The sequence below is a fragment of the Myiozetetes cayanensis genome, unplaced genomic scaffold (genome assembly GCF_022539395.1).
Source record: "Myiozetetes cayanensis isolate MyiCay16 unplaced genomic scaffold, myiCay2020 scf984, whole genome shotgun sequence".
Taxonomy (NCBI): Eukaryota; Metazoa; Chordata; class Aves; order Passeriformes; family Tyrannidae; genus Myiozetetes; species Myiozetetes cayanensis.
Window position 1 is genome coordinate 1 of NW_026088279.1, and position 15,444 is coordinate 15,444.

At 43.3% G+C, this 15,444-nt stretch overlaps 1 long non-coding RNA gene across 2 annotated transcripts; it reads right to left on the minus strand.

The window, feature by feature from the left end:
• Positions 1–2,085: 2,085 nt before the first annotated feature.
• LOC126653218 (uncharacterized) lies at positions 2,086–14,319 on the minus strand. 2 transcript variants are annotated; one of them, XR_007632199.1, is made up of 3 exons: positions 13,789–14,319; positions 6,229–6,671; positions 2,086–2,377 (listed from the first exon to the last, which is right to left on the minus strand). It is a non-coding gene; the product is annotated as an uncharacterized LOC126653218 (long non-coding RNA). The 2 variants fall into 2 exon arrangements; XR_007632200.1 differs by having other exon boundaries at positions 6,229–6,755.
• Between the last annotated feature and the right edge of the window lie 1,125 nt (positions 14,320–15,444).

Sequence of the window (15,444 nt, forward strand, 5' to 3'; positions counted from 1 at the left end):
TAGCATCTTTAAGTATTTCTATTTTTTATTAATTAATACATACAAATATTCTGTTGTCTCAGAAAAGTGTATACAATATCAACAAAGAATCATCATTAAGCCTTCAACTTTCAAAAAGCTGTGACATTACCTAACTCACATCTGTTTCTGCCATAATAATCACTTAAAACTGACTGAACTATCAATAACAAAATTATAAGGTTTTTGTTAAAGGTAAAGACCAACTAGAAGAAGCAGCCAGACAAAAGCTGAAGACTGCCTACACCTCAACAACCAGAGATGACTTGGAATGAGCAGCTTAAATCGACTTCTCACAGAAGACACTGGATTTCAAGCTGTGTTTACAAATTGTAATAGTGACTTATCTATTCATTTTAGGTACAAATTCAGAAATGTGGACGTTACTTACCAAGATTATATCTTTGAATTCATTAAATTTTAGTGTTCGAAACAAAAAGGGGGGGAAAGAGAATATGCATGTGCATAAGCAGGTGCTGGATCAGAACAGATCTCATTTAAGATTGTTAGGCCTATCGATTCCTTATACTAATTCCCCTTTAAAACAGGGTGACAAGCTCACGACCAATTACTACTTAAAATCTTAAATGTGTGGCTGAAAAATAAAGACAAAATACAGATTACAGGTTTGCATGAATGACGAGAGATTGAAGCAGCCACCTAAGAATGAGTGAGAGAGAGATGGTGTGTGTGAAAAATTGAGGAACTGATTTTATTCCAAGCAAATTAAAATGAACAGAGGGTACTAACAAAAGAACTATTTCTGTATATTTACTAACTTATAGGCGTACCGTGGAGACTGTAAGGTGAAGGGTCCTATCTGGACCTCTCACCAGGGAATCTTTTGTGGCCGAGAACAGGAAACAAATTATGAATAAAAATGTATTCCTCTGTGCCATGTGGATACACAGAGAGACCCTCCATGCCTTGCAATGTGAGGATGATGCAAGACCCCCCTGTACGAGCCCAGGGGAGGTATATTACAACCAGCCAAAAGATAACACCCACTTCCAAAGCAGAGATATTACCTTTTAAGGCAACAAGCGGACAGTAAAAGGAATATTCAACAACTGATATCAAAGGGTACAAAAAGCGTGGTTTTCAAACAGCGGTGTGTTCTTTGCATGATTCAAGGATGCACCCAGTGCTGGAAATGGGTACCCAGCACTGCAATAAAAATCTCTTGCTATATTTCTTTGTCCTGCAGGTATTTTTGCCGTCTTCAAAATTCCAGAGAAAAAGTAACTTATAACAATTTAGGGGCTCGTCCAGGATCCTCATCCAGTGGCTCATGTACCAGGAAAGTGCACCCCACCAAATTTAGGTGGTTCTGGGACGGGGGCCTTCTGTTCAGAGCGACTGCGACAAAAGGACCCTGAGACAGACGGTTGCAGAACAAAGAAAGCAGGGAAAAAATTGGACACATGAAAATTGGTAAGGGCTATTTTAATTCAAGAGGGCTAAAACTACGGGGTGTGTGTATGTATGCATGTGAATGAGACGTGCAACTGAGCACGGGGCGAGAGTGGAGTTCTTCTAACTGCATTTCCAAGCTTCCGCGAGGAACTTGGCCAGTGAAGGAACGAAGCGCTTGTTGAGACGTACGAATTAACCTCTCTCGAAAAAATCCATCTTATCAATAAATCACTTAACCAATCTTACACATCAAAAAACTCCCAATAAATCTTATTATTTTGACTACGATCAGCATACCAATCAACCCAACAATTTATTCAACTATAACCCATCTACAAAATTGACATAACCTTCAACCACTCTACCCCACTTCACAATCCTCAACACAATCTACATCTACCCAAACCATGAAAGTGGGTGACGAGAGAGAAGAGGCCACTCAAGAGCTCCTGCACCAGCATGAGGAGCAGCAGAGGCAGCAGATGGCTTGGCTGCTTGAGGAGGTGGAGGAGATAGAGCAGAGGAGCCAGCTGCTGGACGAGATGAAGCAGAGCAGCCAGCACAGCGTGCTGCTCTCTGCCTGCCAGCACTGGTGGTTCTGGGTCTTAACTGACGTCCTCCTCATGGATGGAATTTATTCCAATGCCCAAATTGTGTAGGATACAGAGTAGGAAACTGGGATGGTTTTAGTCTAGGCCTTCCTGGTAACCAGCTCATAACCAAGGAAGTGCTCATGTTCCCAGTATTCCGTAAGATTTTGATGTAAACCAGCGTTGTAAATAAGTTGGAGATCAGAGAGCTCGCTCTCTTCTCTTCCGGTGAGGTTCGGGAGCAGTGGGTCCTTGCGTTGGTCTCATTTATCTGGAGACTGAGCCTGCAGCAAGGGCTGGTCTGTCGTGCAGGAGGTTGGAGAGTGCTGGTCGTGTCTGCCAATCTTGTTTTCCTGAGGGACGTGGTAAGATTTCATTTTGCCAGTTCTGTATTTTCATGGAATCATAGAATCATAGAATTAACTGGGTTGGAAGAGACCTTCGAGATCATCAAGTCCAATGCCACTGTAATGACTAGATCATGGCACTCAGTGCCACATCCAGTCTCATCTTAAAAACCTCCAGGGATGGTAAATCCACCACCTCTCTGGGCAGGCCATTCCAATGCCTGATCACTCTCTCTGCAAAGAACTTCCTTCTAATATCCAACCTAAGCCTCCCCTGGCAGAGTTAAGCCCCTGCCCTCTTGTCCCACTGCTGATTGCCTGGGAGAAGAGACCGACCCCCACCTGCCTACAACCTCCTTTCAGGCAGTTGTAGAGAGTGATGAGGTCACTCCTGAGCCTCCTCCAGACTAAACAACCCCAGCTCCCTCAGCCTCTCCTCATAGGACTTGTGCTCAAGTCCCTTCACCAGCCTCGTTGCTCTTGTCTGGACCTGCTCCAGCACCTCAATGTCTTCCCTGAACTGAGGGGCCCAGAACTGAACACAATACGCAAGGTGTGGCCTCACCATCACTGAGTACAGGGCAAAGATCACTCCCCTTGTCCTGCTCATCCTATTTTACTAGTTCTTGGGTCTGACTATGCCACAAAACCTTTGGGTTTGTCCCTTTTTACCCCTTTTGCCTCTTTCCCTTTCCCTTCAGGGATGTTTGGCATCCCTTTGCTGTGTACATAGTTTTTCAAGTGTATATAACTTTAATCAATGTAAAAATATATATTTTTATATAATTCGATTGGTTTCAGGTTCTTCAGTTTTTTATAGTTTTTCTTTTCCTTTGCCCTAAGGGAAGAAGGGAGGGGGAAGGGGTTGTTACTGTGAGTTCGGGCACTTGGTAGGGAGTCAGGTCCGAACCATCACAGAAACTGATTAAGGAATAAAATGTATTTCTTGCACTGCCAATCAGTTTCTGGGAAGACATCTTTACAAGTAACATACAGAGCCCATTTTCACAGAGCAACACTAACCTATGAAATTAATTTCCTATGCAAATTTCTACTGCAAATGAATTATTATCTTGAAGCTTTATTTGAGGTTATGATTGTGGACCAGGAAAGTGCAAATGCAGGAGCGGTGTATCCCTGCTTGTGAAGGTCAGATTTGTGTACTAACATACCTGCAAACTGTAAGATGCAAAAGGACAAGATGGAAAAGGAAAGATGAGGGGAAAAGGTCTGCTGCTGTTATTCTCTGTCATTTTCCCCCCCACTACAGAAGCTGCATCAAGACAAAAAACATGGAGAGACAAAGGTACCCTCAGCATCTGCTTTCCAGCACTCGATGCAGCCTGAAGGAAACACTGAGCTTCAGGGAGTCAGAGGCTGAACAGCAGGGACTTTGCAGCAATGGAAAAACAGTGGGGTTTTTGCACCTCCTGAGATGCAGAGGGATGATCTGGTGTGAAGCAGGCAGGCTGAGGCATGCGCTTTGTGGAGCACCAGTGTTTTGGTTGTCCCAGAGCTGAGGACGCTGGAGATTACATGGTCTTCTGTAGTCACTGTCTTGTAGGAGAGGACATGGGCTTATGGATCAGAAATTTTCTAGAGCAAATGCTTTTTTCTTCAGAGGTTTAAGAGTATGGAAATATAGAACACTTGATTTTCATGTGTGTCATATGTGGATGAATTTTTGGTCGTAGGGGGCCATAGAAATGATTTCAATTAGAAGCTACTAGAAGCTTTTGCTCTTCTATGAAAAAGCCAATGATAACCAGCTCCAGGATGGAGCAAGTTGTCTTGGGTAGGACTTGTGGCCCCGTAGGAGATCTACAGTGTTGCAGCTGATTTGTGACCCAAGGGACAGCAGATTATGGAAGAACTGTGGCCCGAGGGATGGACCCACCCCGGAGAAGTCTATCAAGGACTGTCTCCCGTGAGGGGGGACTCAAAGCCATTACCCCCTGTAACTGTGGTGAATGACCATGGTGAAGCAACTTGTCCCCTTGCAGTCGATGGAGACCATCAAAAGGCAGAGAGAGAGAGACCCTTGCACCTGATGAAAAGTGATCCCCCAGGACAATGAATTGGAAAGAGTGCCTGTCCAACAGATGGATTGGAACAGCCACAGAAGCAGCCGCTGGCTATGACTTTCCCCCTTTACTCATCTCCCTGAGCAGGGGAGGGAAGAGGGGAGTGAAAGAAAAGTGTTGTGTTTTAAGACCGTTTTATTCTTTTGGTCTTTAGTTCTCAATTTGTTAGCAATAAATTTAGCTTTTAGTTTGTTAACAATAAATTTAAGTTCTATTCACTTTGATTCTGGTTGTCTATGAAAATTAGTAAACAAGTCTCCCAGTTCTTATCTGTACTCAAGAATTCTCTAACTGATTTTTTTCTCTCTCCTCTGAGAAGAGCAGAGGAAGAAGGCGGGGGGGAAACGGTTTTCAGTAAGTATTTAAAATCCACACAAAATTGAAAACCACAACGTGAGGAGTGTGGTGTCCTAGAGGAATTCTGCAAATTCCTCAAAAAAAAAGGAAAAGCAATGATTAAAGAATGAACCGACACTGGAGGATGTGTTGGGACAACCTTTGCGTTGTGCTGTTACTTCTTGTATTTCCTCACTGGGCTGTGACTGTTCCATCTCCTGTGATGTTCATCTCACTGCTGCATAAGCCAACCTTACATTGTACCCAAGGATAACGTGCATTTCCACATGAACAACAGTTGATAGAGAGAAGGCAAATACAAAGGAGTTATATCTTAATAAAAGTAAATTTGCTGGGAATGGAACCAAACAACCTGCAACTAAGAACCAGGGACTCGATTTTAGTAGGACTCAAAAGCAGAACAAGACTTTGGAAAAAGGGTCCAACTCCTAGAAACCCTGGGCAAAGAATTAAGAGCACTCCAGAGTTGGGCAACAGGTGAGGGGTGACCTGGGGTTGTACATGTCAGACATCTGCCTTTGCTCCACTCTACTGCCAATTGATAACAGCAGTATACTTGAAATTTCAAACCTAACATTGGGAGAGAATCTTCTCTAAATGAGAAAAAGAATTCACAAGTCCCTCCTCTATGAAATTAGCATGTCACCGTCATTATTTATTCATTTCATGTGGGTTTATCCCAGAGAAATAATGCTGAGAAAAACAAGAAAAAACCCCAAAACCCAAAAGGGAATTTGATGTCCTGGTGGAAAAAACACGTGAGTTTTGGACTTCTTTTTCTGCTCAGGGCTATTCTTCCTTGTTCCAGATGGCAGGAATAGGAGCCCTGAGAGGTGAGCCTGCATCCCTCTCGTGCCAAGGGGATGTGTGATTGCCTGGGCTCTGTGCTCTGCCCCTTGTGGGGCTGCAGAGCCGGGGGCAGTGGCCGTGGGCACGGCCGGGCTGTCTGTGTGGGGCTCCAAGGGCTGTGCCGTGAGGGAGGACAAGGCAGGCGAGGGGGTCCCCTTGCCGGGGGTGGGGCCCTGGCCATGGCAACAGCGGGGTGTTGACATGTTCCACGGCCCGGGACATCACACAGGACAAGCCGTGGAACGGTGCTCCAGGGGCTCCAGGCACACCAGGATGCAGCGTTGACACTGCAGAGCAGCTCGAGGCAGCGGTGAGTGGGGCAGGGGGAGCAAGGCTGGGCTGCCCCAGGGCTGCCCACAAGCACCTGGGGCCACCCTGGGCGGCTTCTGGGGCTGCAGGGAGGGCACAGGGGCTGCTGCAGCACCTGGGCCACATCCACTTCCACCCATTCTCAACTCCCTGCGGCTCCTGCCCCTGCTACCCCAGGCACCAATTTCCCCACCCAGCCCTGATGAGCCCCTTCTCTCCCTCCTCCTCCTCCAGGCCATGGCTGGGAGCTTCACTCACCTCCTGGTGCTGCTGAGCATCTTCCAGTGTGTGGGGAGAGTTGGTGACAAGAAAGAAGAGGCCACTCAAGAGCTCCTGCACCAGCATGAGGAGCAGCAGAGGCAGCAGATGGCTTGGCTGCTTGAGGAGGTGGAGGACATGGAGTGGAGGATCCAGCTGCTAGATGAGATGGAGCAGAGCAGCCAGGACAGCGTGCTGCTCTCTGCCTGCCAGCACTGGTGGTTCTGGGCCTTGGCTGACGTCCTCCTCATGGTCTTCGCCTTCTTCTGGCTGCCCAGGCAGAGGAGCTCTGCATCTGACAGCTCAGACACCGAGGAACCTCCGATAGAGCCAAAGAGCAGAAGGAGCAGGAGAAGGAGGAACAGGATGCGTGGCAGCACCGCTGACCAGCTGGATCCCATCAGGTGTTCCCATCAGCATCCGGACACCATGGACATGCAGAACTTGCGGAAGAAGCATGGGGTGAAACAGATGATCAGTGCATCTGACAGGGCCTTCCCACAAAGCACTTTGGCAAGGGGCTGCGTCTGGGGAATATATTAATACTCAGGAAAACCTTTTGTAAGCTTTAGTACCCATTGGTGTTGGAAATAAATAAGTTTTCTGCATTTCAAAAGTGAGATAATTATTGGGATTTGATTAGGAAACGGGTTAAGCAATAAAATTAATTTCTTGCATTGTCAGTCCGTTTTATGAGGACCATAGATTTCACCTGTTGAAAATCAGATTGTATTTTAGATGTTGGAGAAGTTTTCATGTTAAGTAGGCAGTATAAGAATGTTAGTAAAATTGTTCCTGGAAGATTAGTAAAATTGCTCATAGTATAAGAATGTCAATAAAATTGTTCCTAGAATATTAGTGAAATTGTTCAACAATAAGAAGTGGAATTTAGAGATACTACTTTTCATTTTAAGTATAAGCTAGAAGAATGTTAGTAAAAAATATTCCTAGATTAGTAAAATGGTTGAATTAACATTAGTTAAATAGCTTATAGACTATTAGTAGAATTGTTCATAAATAAGAAGTAGAATTTAAAGATATTAAAGCAGCAAGTGTAATGTTAACTCAATGTGTTATGTTATCCTCCAAAACTCGTTTTCTTTGTTGTCATTTCCAGATTATTTTGTTCGACAAAACCTTTTGTAAGATGTACTTTCCATAGGTGTTGGAATCTGTAAATAAATGAGTTTCCTTAATTTCAAAAGGGAAATATGTGGTGGCATTTTTCCAATGCCCAAATTGTGTAGGATACTGAGTAGGAAACCGATGAAGGACTAAAATGTATTTCTTGCACTGTCAATCAGTTTCTGGGAAGACATCTTTACAAGTAACATACAGAGCCCATTTTCACACAGCAACAACATCCTAGGAAATGAATTCCTTATGCAAATGAATCCTCTAGGAAATTATGAAAATGACACATTAATTGAGAATTTGGTTCATGAGGACAGTCAGTCTTAAGTTTTGAGAAAAAACATGTTGAAATGATGTCAGCTGCCAGCACTACAAACTCATGTTTCATGGGGTTCTTAATACCAAATGGAAAACTCCTTTTTTTTTTTTTCCTCAAAGCCTTGGACTTTATACTGAGAGCACATTTCCAGAAATTACCTTCTAGTTAATGTTGTGCCATTTATAATTGTTATGGTAATGGTCCAGCAGCCAATTCTGTGTTTCAGACCGGTACATTCATGTTCAAGTCACCTCACTCTTTCTCCTTGAAGTAGGTCTTTTGAGCTATATTGAAACCACTGACAAAACTTCTGTTGTAAATTTCTAGTTTGGGGAACAACGATTATAGCACAAGACACAAGAATTATCCTGCTCAAAGCCGACAGATGCTCGCTCCCAGTTCAGAGCCTACTGGCCTTGGAACTTGGTCTTTGAGTAGCTTAGCACATAGTGAAGGAATTTATATTTTAAACATAGTTATACTTTCCTGATTATACTTTCTACTCTTGGAATTCTCACAGTGGAAAAGGCAATTTCTGCTGGACACCCATCATTTTATTTGCCTAGTGGATATTATCTGAGCTTACAACTCTTATCCTAAACCGTGTTTAGTATTGTAAAAAGGACTGATGATTTTTCTCTGTTTTCTACTGAAAAAGCCCTGAGGGCTTATCACTTGACCTTGTATGATCAGTTAAATTGGCAGGATCTTGATAGCGCTGTTCTCTTACTAAATCACCACTAAAGCTAAACTCATATCATGGATTACAGGAATTTAAAATGCAACTTCACAAGTTAAAAAACCAGTGAAATGCAACAACTATGTTCCTTGCATTTGCTGCATATTTTCTGTAACAGTATTTTCTGTACCTTTTCTGTGAAAGGTTGACTACTGGGGGAGTTTGAACTGTAAACCAACTGGGCCAGAAGAAATTCCTGTTTCCAAGTCGTTTCTAACTTCCAGTTTCCCACTCTTTCATAACTGTCAATCTGTTTTTTTCTGTGGGGATATTTTTTCATCATTTCAGTAAGAAAAAATCGCTGCTAACTGGGAAGAGGGAGAGCATTTGATACTCCAGAGATTTTAATCTTCCTGACCTTGACTTCATGCTGTGGAAGGTTTTATTAGGACGACTGGGCTCTGATAGGAGAGCTGCTATCGGATCAAGGGAGGTGATCCTTCCCCTCTGCTCGGCACTCATGGGATCACATCTGGAGTTCTGTGTCCTAGTTCTGGGCTCAGCAGTACAAGGACATAATGGATTGATCCACAAAGTGACTCAAAAGGTTATTAAGGGTTTGCAGCACCTGACATACGCATATGAGGAGAGGTGCTGACAGTGCTCAGACTGGAAAAGAGAAGGCTTGAGGGAATGTTATCAATATGTATAAATACTTTATGGCATGACAGAAGGATGCAGATATCATGTAAAAAGATGGGCAAAACTGAGAAAACAAAGATTCTTTTCAGTCAGAAGCGAAAAAGAAAAGAAACCTGTGATGTTGACCAGACACTGGAAGAGTTTCCATAGAGAGGTTGCAGAGTCTCCATCCTTGGAGATATTCAGGCCCCGCATGGACACTGCAACCTCCTCCAGCTGATGCTGCTTTGAGCTGGAGGTTTGGACTAGCTGGTCTTCAGGAAACCCTTCCAACCCCAACTATTCTGTTCTTATCTGTCATACCACCTATTCCAGGAGAGTTGCTATTTTTATTTCAAAATTGACACTAATGTACTAGAACATGTAAATGGTGATAGAATGGGACAGGTCGGGTTATTAATGCCTGTACTATTTACTTTTTCCACTGTTTATGCTGCTTATATAGATTTGAACTGTTAAAATTTTCACATATTCAACTGATTTTCACATATTCAAGAAACCTCTCTTACATTATTTTTACTAAACCATCATTGAGAAGAAGAGTATAAAGAACTCACAGAGCTCTGGAAGCATTAGAAACAGAGGGTCTGACAGGAAATTCTGCCTCTTGTCTTTTTCTTCCAAGTTTAAAGAGATAAAGTGTCCTTGAAACCTAGAAACCCATGTCTGAATGTTTGAAACCCTTTACTTTTCATGGAATGGACTGGTCATCACAGGCAAATTTGAACAAAGCCCTTGATGAAACAGGCAGAATACTGAATATGCAGTAAATAAATGTGAGGGGGGTTTTGGTGAACCATGTCCGAGACTTTCACATGCCAAAATGAATATCCTACTCTGAGACCTCAATTTCTCAAGTAAAATATATCTTTACAAAAATAGGAAAAGTTTGCCTTCTTTTTTTTTTTTTCCCCCCTGTGTTTGTGTTCATAGGACCTGTGTTTATTAGCTTTTATTTCTGGTCTCATTTTTGTTCACATATGAAGATTCTATTCCACTTGAAATTTTGGAGGCTGAGGTTATAATCATCAGCCTAGCACAGCTACCTGTTTGAAATAGCTGATCTAACAAAAAGTGAGGCTAAAAAGAATCAAAATGTGTAGGTTTCTGTTAATTTTTAAATTATGCATTTGTAATGTATCTGCTGTCACCATGTTTTGTCAGTTAACTTCCTACAGCCTAATATTTCCTGAAAAACTTGCTTGCTGTTTCTGCTGTTCTTTTTTAATGTAGCAATTTAGAATTAAAAATAATTATCCCCTTACTTTTCAACAATTGTACTGTTAATGATTTTAAACCTAATGTGGAATTAAATGAAAAAGAAAGATGGTGAATGCAAATAATACACGTGCCACCTACTGTTGGACATGTGGATTGATATTAAAACTATATTAAACGACATTCTATAGGCTCAACCTTTATTAATCTAGTATAGGTACAATTTATAAATATTTATGTTGAAACAGATGGAGTTAAAGAGAATTTGGAGTAAAGCCGTCAGGATTTCCATCTGTTTCTATGTGGAAACTACTTTTAAAAAATTCAATTATAAAAAATCCCCTATCAAAAATCCCCAATCAAAAACCCAACAGTTAGCAAAAAGAGATGTTCATTTGTGTGTAAATTAAAAGAAGGATAACCAGAGGTCTGCTGTTGCACATCTTTATTTATCAGTAGCCAATCAGTGGGTGACAGGTGCAGACCAGGCCGGGCTGGGTGAGACTGTTCTCACTGTGCTGCCTCTTCCAGCTGTGGCCACAGATTGCTCTGGAATGTGCAAGTGCTCAGCAATTCAATGTGCCTTAGACTGAATTAATGGAGAAGAAGAAAGCCATTGCTGTCATCAATACTTGCATGCCAGAATCGAACCTGATGGGCTTTCTGGAACTCAAGTGACAGGAAAACACGCTCCTCCCTTCTTGAGCAGCAAATAAATAAACAGGATAAAAGCAGCTTCTGCCTTCCCCTGTTCTACATTTCCATAACTTAGGGGAAAACAGCTTATGTGAAAAGGAACCTGCATTGCCTGTTTTTACTCTATCAATAGTGATGTTTCCCAGAGGTGACTGGATAAAACAGTAGAGACTGTTTGCCTCTCTGCTAAAAGAGGGTATAAAAGTAAAGGATTGTGAGGAGAACAAAGTGGAGTAAAATGTCAAGATTTATGCAAAGATTTGGGGAAATCAAGAGTGCTTTTTCATCTCTGAATTTGTAGTCCACTTTGGTACTCTTTCAGGATTGTGGTTTTTCTTCCTATCCTGAATAATTAATCCCAAAATGGGTGACTGGTTTATAGATGGAAGTTATTTTGTTAATGGGAGTTGCTGTCTTGGATGTTATCAGAGAAGCTGCTGATTAAGTGGAAGGCTCTTTACTCAGCACCATTCTGGGAAGCATTCTGTACCCTTCCTGCTTCATCATCAAGCTGCAAAGTCTGCCCAGCTTAAGAAAATGATGCACATCACAGTGACTTGGTAAATCTCCTATCTGCAAACCAAAAGAAATTCTCAGCTATTTAATGGACACTTCATAATGTCCAATAGTTCTGTCCTTCTCTTCTACATGTCCTTATTTACAGTGTTTTTTGGCAAGACTCCCAGGAATTTTTTAACTGATAAGCATTTTTAATGTTTATAATAGATATTGAAAATAAGTTTGTACACATGGAAGCTTTACAAAGAGGCAATGGCTAAAAACAAATGTACTTATAGTTGCCATTTTTTATATATTCTCTGTCATAATATTCTACCAGAGGGCCAACTGGGTAAAAATGTAAAACTGTGGATGCTGTTGTGCTATGAAATTCTATGAAAATTAAGGTGGTTTAAATTTCATTTCTGTACATTAGAGGAGTCAGCATAAAGTAGCAGTGTTGTCATGTACACATGATATGTTTCTGCTATGGAGAGTTCAGAATTTCAGACAATGAAGTCATTGGCTCCCTGACCTGAACTTACCCAACCATATTAGAGAGGAAATTGGTTCTCGTGTATAATTTCCTGAAACATCCTCAGGGACTACACAGTTAGGATTACTTAGTGGCTTTAAATAAATGCAGCTGCTAGAACAATATTTGTAATATTTGGCAGCTTTCAAATATTTTTAAACATGAAATTATGGATAACATTTTGGTTAAAGACTCCACTCAGTCTGTACTGTGATCAAAACTGGCAATGAGGAGCTGGGTGTCTGCAGAGCACGGCCTGTGCCAAATGGCAGAGTGCAGATACAACAGCAGAGAATGACCAGCGGGAAAAGGATTATTTTGCTAATTCAGAGAAAGGTAACTGCTTCTATTTAACTTTATTTTTTGAGGGTTTTCCCTCTGAAAAACTGAATAATGTTGAAAAAGTTTGGTCGAATAACTGAAAGCAGAGTAGGTTGTGCTTCATGGAGGGAATCATTTTCCTGCAGATTTGAAAAGGATCATGTAGGAAAACATTCTTGAGTTGATTGATCTACAGTGTGCAGTTAATATGCTGACAAACTGCTGGAAACAGAAAAGTGACTAAATCCAGACCACGCAGTCTATTCAGCTGCTAAGCAGCAAAGGCAAAACTCTCTTTAGTCACTCCTTAAGCCAAGGCTGAATACCTTTGAGACACAGGGTAAGTCAGAAACTGTGGACCTGATGCCAAATTTGCTGATGAGTGTTAGAGGAGGTCAGACCATGTGGTTGTCCCTCTAGATCTTAAAACCTCTGAGTTGGAGGCACATCTTAATACTTATTGCTATGAAATGTTCTGCTAGTCCAGAAAAACATTCTGAAAGGTTGTTGCTCAAATCTGATCTGTTTGTATTTAAGTAAAATACAATTGGAGGGATCAAGAAGTCTCTAGACATCACAATGAGGATGTGACCCTATCATGTGGCACACTTAGTACATGCAGTAAAACAGAGCTTTGGGGATTAAGAATTGTTCAGTAGAAATTGAAAGGAATCTTAAGGCAATCACTGAGATTTTGATACAGCTCCAGAATGAATTCAAAAACTATTTTTAATGACCACAGGGACTAGTCATCTCTGAGGGAAGGAAGAATGGTAGTCTGGAGAATAGGCATGATGAGATTGGTAGATTCTTTTTAATTAAAATACTCCAACTGAGAAAATTCATCAATAAATGTGACGAGCAAATATTTAACCTTTAGGTTTGGTTTGTGTTCACATTCCAAACAAATATAGTTAGAGATACTTAAACATTTGTGATTGTTGAACACATCTTTACAGAGTAATTATATTTAATATCTGGAAATTCAAAAACCACTTTCCATATTCCATGTGTTACGTGCCCTTTTATATTAATGTTTTCTAAATGTCATGTTGACTAGTATATTAAATTCCAGCTTCTTTCTAAGGTAACTGAGGTAGTTGCTTTACAAGATAATTTTCTCAGCTGTAATATCTTCTTGCATATAAATATATTGTTGGCATTTCCATACTGAATTTTCCAGTAGGCCAACAGATTAAGGTGTTACTAAACCACGATTCAGCAAGGTTTTAACTGCAGCTATCCTTTTGCATTTCAAACTGTCCGTTTGTCTCTCCTGTGATTTCCCCTCTGTACAGGATTACCTTTGTTCAACATGAATCGTGCAAGTCAGTGATTAACAAGACCATGGCTAATGTGCTTCACTGCATTATGCAATTTTGATATTGCACTTCATTTCACCAATGGGAGGAGGAAAAAAAGAAAAAAAAGAAAGGAAGGAAAGTTTCTAAAACTCACTTGCTCGTCTGAAGTCCCCGTAGGGTCTTGGTGCTTGGAGCCCTTTCACCTGGGCAGGCTGTCCTGGCTGGGCAAAGGAATGTCAGTGGTCCTGATGAGCTGTGCCCACGGTGAACATCAATATTGCACTGGAAATCCCTCTGCGTGGGGAGAGGATGTCGTGTCCTGCATCCCTTTGGGTCTGCCTGGAGCCCTTGGAAGGGCACCTGTGCTCACCGGCGCTTCCCCAGCAGGAGGGAGAGCTGATTTTCGGTGAAGGTGGCAGAGCACTGAACAGGTGCCCAGGGAGGGTGTGGAGTCTCCTCTCTGCATACATTCCAACCCCACCTGGACGCGTTCCTGTGTCACCTGCTCCAGGTGCCCCTGCTTGGCAGAGGGTTGAACTGGATGATCTCCACAAGTCCCTTCCAGCCCCGACAATTCCATGATTCTGTGAAACCGAATCCCTGAGCCCTTTGGCCAGGAGCACGGATGCAGGAGAGCAGATTTATGTAAAACCCGACAACAAAACAATGGATTTTACTTGGTAACCGCCCCATTTAGCAAACGGTGAGATTTGCTGCAGGCTCCCTCTGCAGTGTTGGCGCCTTTCTCGCTGCCTCCCAGCTCAGAGCACGCACCCATGGCCAGAGCCAGACTGACCCCACCGGCGGCCGAGCGGCCCCCGGGGAACTGAAGGGGAACCGCTCGGGGCTCGGCGTTCGAAAGGAGGGCGGACACCGAAGGGCCCGGGGGCGATGTGGGGAACAGCAGGAGCGACCCCGAGCCCGGGCCAGGGCCGGGGGGTAGCGCGGCCCGACCCCCGCTCCGGCCGCGGCCGCCAGAGGGCAGGGCCGAGCGCGGCCGGGCCGGGCTGAGGGGCGGGGGCGGCCGGAGCGGCGGGGCCGCTGACGGGACGCGGGCGGGCTGAGGGGCCGCGGGTGGCAGTGAGGGGTGACGGGCGGCCGTGGCGGCGGGCAGGGCCATCCGGATCCCCACGCGGCTGCCGCTGCTCCCGAGCCACGAGCGCGTCCCGCTGCCCGGCTCCGCCGTGCGCTCCAGCGCGGACTCCCCGCGCAACGCGCGGCTGGAGCGGGGCCGGGGCTGAAGGGCCCTGCGCTGCGGAGCGACCCAAAGAAATCCTCCTACTGTGTGCAAAGCACACTTTTATTGCGGCCGGGGAGATGCAGGGGGTTTTGCCCCCCCCACCCCGTGCATTCCACCGAGTAAAGAAACACAACAGCTTTTTATACATTTGAAGGAGTGAGTTTCAAAATTATCTATCACGTACACTCTTTACAAAGTCCGCCTTATCTAAATAGACATTTGGTTACCTAACTCCTATTCTTACTACCATAGAGTAGTTACCTAAAGTTGTATCACTTCAAATAGCTTAGGTTTCCCCCACCCCTCTTTTGTCTCCCTTGCAATCCTACATGCTGGAAGTCTTTCTGCTTTCCCTGACAGTCCCTTTTGTTTAGGTAAGCTAGCTTTATCTTAATTGCCCCCAGTTAGGGCAGCAACCTTCTTTCAAGCAGTTACAATTTTGCAAAGTCACACTTAACATAGGTAAATTTTACTCACATAACTAAATTTTAATTGTATTTTATCTTGTCTTCATTTCACAACAATCCAGAAAACCCCCCAAGTTTAATCAATACCAGGAAGAGGCAAATG